This window comes from Gossypium hirsutum, chromosome D08 (assembly GCF_007990345.1).
Source record: "Gossypium hirsutum isolate 1008001.06 chromosome D08, Gossypium_hirsutum_v2.1, whole genome shotgun sequence".
Classification (NCBI taxonomy): domain Eukaryota; kingdom Viridiplantae; phylum Streptophyta; class Magnoliopsida; order Malvales; family Malvaceae; genus Gossypium; species Gossypium hirsutum.
Genome location: NC_053444.1, coordinates 21848653 through 21853430, shown reverse-complemented (window position 1 = coordinate 21853430; position 4778 = coordinate 21848653). Strand labels below are relative to the sequence as shown.

The window sequence follows — 4778 nt, the reverse complement described above, 5'->3', positions numbered from 1 at the left end:
TAGTAGTAGCTTATCCAAATTAATCCTATCCGATCCCTAAGGAGATGGTCTTACTTACTAATTTAGTACTTGATTCGATCTGTACACTTGCACAATCGCATATTATATTCACACAGCACAAGTTTTTGGCATCATTGTCGGGGATCGGTAATTTGGTGAAATTTGGTTTTGTTATTTTCTTATATAATTCCATTACTTTTATTTAAATTTTTTGTTTTAATTTCTACAAGTTTGTTGTTAGTGCATGAGTAGAGGCATTCTTGCTAACGAAGAGCATCCTTTTGACTTAAAGATTGAGAGAACTTTGAGAAAAAGGAGACGAGAGTTGCAGGATGTGGCTAGGATTTGAATGATCCAGGTAGGGAAGATCCATTACATCCGAATGGTCAGGATTGCCTACTTAAGATCCGTGACTGCGCTTAAGGCTTTTCTTGGAAGTCTGTGACTCATTCAAGCAATAGGGTGTTCCTGAAGGTACCCTGCGACTTAAACTATTTCCATATTCATTAAGAGATTGTGGAAGAGCATGGTTGAATGCTTTGCCATTAGGGACAGTGGCATCTTGGAACAATCTTTGTTAAAGGTTTTTTCTACGGTATAATCGTCCAAATATGAATGCCAAGTTAAGGAATGATTTCACATCTTTTTAGCAATTAGAAGATGAGACATTGTATGAAGCTTGGGATCGATTTAAGGAATTACTTAGGAAATGTCTGATGCATGGTTTCCAACACAGATGAAAATGTTTTACAATGGATTAAATGCACATACAAGGAAAGTAGTTGATGCGTCTGCCAATGGTACTTTGCTAGATAAATCATATAATGAAGCACGTGAGATTTTAATACGAATTGTAAAAAATGATTATCAATACCCTACTAAGAGAGTGGGGACTGGTAGAAGAGTTGTTGGCATAATAGAGCTTGATGCAATCACTTCATTAATGGCTTAGGTATCATCTTTAGCTAATATGGTCAAAACACTAAAGAGACCAGTTGCAGTTTAGGAGATGAAAGCAGTCGGGCTATCATGTGTTTATTGTGGGGAAGATCATGTTTTTGATGAATGCCCAACAAACCCAACCTTTGTGTATTACATGGGTCATTTCAACCTAAACAATAACCCATATTCGAACACCTAAAATCTAGGGTGGAAGCAACATCCAAACTTCAGTTGAAATAATCATGGAATGGGAACTCCAAAAATATTGTTCGAAAGAATGCCACAAATGCATCACTTGGTTATAATCAACCCATGCCACAAAAAAATGTTCAACAAAGTTTAGTATTATCTTTTTCATCTATGGAAGCTCTATTAAAGAAATATATGGTCAAAAATGATGACATGACCCAGAGTTAAGTTGCATCCCTAAGAGCTTTGAAAAACAAGTAGGGTAGGTTACCAATGCGTTAAACTTGAGACCTAAAGGAGCATTGCCAAGTCACACTGAAAATTCAAGATATCAAGGGAAGGAGCATTGCAAGGCCATTACGCTCAGAAGTTGTACTCAGTTACTTAAAGATGTTAATGATGCCATTACAGACGAGCACAATTCATATCTCACACATAGAAATAATTCAGACCCATATGTGGAGCAATTTAAAACTGAGCTGACCAATCAAAAAAATGTTGTAATAGAATCAGATTGTGCTGCCAATAAAAATGCCACAGCAAAACAATATCTGAAATCTGAAGGAAGGCCACTGTCACTTTTTCCTCAGTGATTTTAGAAATCTAAGTAAGATTTTCAGCTCAAAAATTTTTTAGATGTCCTGAAGCAACTCCGTATTAACATACAATTGGTGGAAGCGTTGGAGCAAATGCCTAACTACGTAAAATTCAAGAAAGATATCTTGTCAAAGAAGCAAACATTGGGGGAAGTTTAAACTACTGCTCTAACTAAATGGTGCACAACGATGCTGATGAACAAATTGCCTCCAAAGTTGAAGAACTCAGGGAGTTTTACTATTCCTTGTTCAATTTGAAATCATTATATTGGTAAGGCATTATGTTAAGGAGAAAGTATAAATTTAATGTCTATATCTATTTTCAAGAATTTAGGAATTAGGAAGGCAAGACCTACCACAGTCACGCTTCAACTAGCTGGTCGTTCTTATGCACATCCGGAAGGTAAAATTGAAGATGTGGTGGTAAGAGTAGATAAATTTATTTTTCTAGCAGATTTTATGATTTTAGAATGTGAAGTTGATAAAGAAATATCGTTTATTCTTGGAAGACCTTTTCTAGCTACAAGTAGAATGCTAATCGATGTGTAGAAAGGTGAGTTAACAATAAGGGTTAATGACTAGCAAATTACTTTTAATGCTTTTGATGCTTTTGATGCCATGAAATGTGCAGATGAAAATGAATAATGTCATGCCATTGGGTTTACCAAAACAAAAGTGGAAGTAGATTTGCAAAATTTTATCACAATAATTCTGATGATGATGATACAGATCCATTTGAGTTGACTTAAGCAGAAATGACTGAAGAACTTGGTGAACTAATGGAGACCAAGAGGCTTGAAGATAGACTAAGGAAGAGTTTTGAATCTTTGGATTTATCAACTCGTTCTTTTAAGCCTCCAAGACCTTCTATAGAGGAACATCCCACATTGGAGTTAAAGCCTTTTCCATTTTTTTAAAGTAAGCCTACTTGGGAAACAACAACACTCTGCCAGTAGTTATCTCTACAAAGTTGCCACCTAATGAAAAGACTAAGTTACAAGATGTTCTGAGGAGATCTAAGAAGGCACTGGTGTGGACAATCGCTAATATCAAGGGAATCAACCTTGCTATCTACATGCATAAGACTTTACTAGAGGATTGCCATAACAATTTTATTGAGCAGTAGAGAAGGTTGAACCATATAATGAAGGAAGTTGTTAAGGAGATTATCCAATGGCTCGACACTAGCATAATATATCCTATTTCTGATAGTTCATGGGCGAGCCATGTTCAATGTGCACCCAAGAAAGGGGTGTCATCGTGATTAGCAATGTCAACAACAAACTTATTCCAACTCGTACTGTCATGAGATGGAGGGTATGCATGGACCATTTCAAGCTTAACAAAGCAACTTGGAAGGACCATTTCCCCTTACCTTTTATCGATCAAATGTTGGACAAATTAGCTAGGAAAGCCTTCTATTATTTCTTGGATGGTTAGTCGAGGTATACAGAAATTTCTCCTTACTATTTCCCCTTACCTTTCATGTGTCCATATGGAAATTTCACATTTAGAAAAATGCCATTTTGGTTGTGTAATGCCCGAGTAACATTTCAGCGTTATATAAAGGCGATATTCTCAGACATGCTGGAAAAGTTTCTCGAAGTATTCATAGATGATTTCTCTTTTTTTGTGATACTTTTGAGAACTGTTTGAAGAATTTTGAGTTAGTTCATTGTCGCTATGATGAAACTAATCTTGTCTTAAACTGGGAAAAATGCCACTTCATGGTTTCTGAAGGAATTGTTCAGGGACATAAAATATCACAAGAAGGGATTGTCATGGACAAAGCAAAGATTGAGGTGATTGAAAAGTTGCCACCACCTACCACTGTCAAAAGTATTCGAAGTATCCTAGGCCATACAGGATTTTATCGAGATTTATTAAGGATTTTTTGAAGATATCCAAACCCCTTTGTACCTTGTTATAGCACAATAGAGCGTTCAACTTTGATGAGCCCTATTTGTAAGTGTTTGAAGAATTAAAAAGTAATGGATGATAGCACTGATTGTCATAGCACTGGACTGGAAACTTCATTTTGCACTTATGTGTGACACCAGTGATTTCACTATAAGATCAGTATTAGGGAAAAAGATGGGCAAGGTTTTCCATACGATATATTATGCGAGCAGGACCCTGACAGATGCACAACTTAACTACGCTACTATTGAAAAGGAACTATGAGCTATGATATTTTCATTTGACATCTAGTTAGTACCAAGGTCACTGTTTATATACACCATTATGTGATTAAGCATTTGGTGACAAAGAAGGATGCCAAGCCTAGGTTGATAAGATGGATATTACTGCTGCAAGAATTTGATCTTAAAATTCGAGATAGGAAAGGGACCGAAAATCAAGTGGTTGATCACTTATCAAGGTTAGAAGCAGGAAATAAAGATGAAAATATTCAACTCATTAAGAAAAAATTCCCAGATGAGCAACTGCTAGTTGTCACGACATTACCTTGGTATGTTGATATAGTAAATTTCCAAGTAAGTGGGTTGCTACCACCTGAGCTCACAAATCAAAGAAAAAGGAAATTTGTTCATGATGCCAAGCAATATTATTGGGATGAGCCTTTCTTATTCAAACACTGTACAGATCAAATTATTACAAGATGTGTTCCGGATGATAAGATTCGGAGCATTTTTCAACACTGTCATTCAGCACCATAAGGAGGACATTTTAGAGGAATGAGAACTGCTACAAAGGTTGTCCAATCTGGTATTGGCTAGGTATGTTAAATGTGTTCATGAATTCTATCAGACATGTGACCGCTGTCAATGAATGGGAAACCTATCAAGGAGGCATGAAATGCCACTACAAATTATTTTAGAAGTTGAGTTGTTTGATGTGAGGAGGATCGTCTTTATGGGTCCATTTCCACCTTCTTGAGGCAATATCTACATACTTGTGGTCGTAGATTACTCCTACAAGTGGGTAGAAGTTATTGCTCTCCCTACTAATGATGTAACAACCCGATTCTGGGCCTAGTCGGAACAGTGGTTGTGGGACCACAAATCCGACGAGGGAAATTATTATTATTAT

The 4778-nt window shown here is 36.5% G+C and overlaps 1 non-coding gene across 1 annotated transcript; it reads right to left on the bottom strand.

The window, feature by feature from the left end:
- Window positions 1-620: 620 nt before the first annotated feature.
- Window positions 621-727, bottom strand: LOC121220644 (small nucleolar RNA R71). Its single transcript, XR_005917864.1, has one exon. It is a non-coding gene; the product is annotated as a small nucleolar RNA R71 (small nucleolar RNA).
- Window positions 728-4778: the final 4051 nt, after the last annotated feature.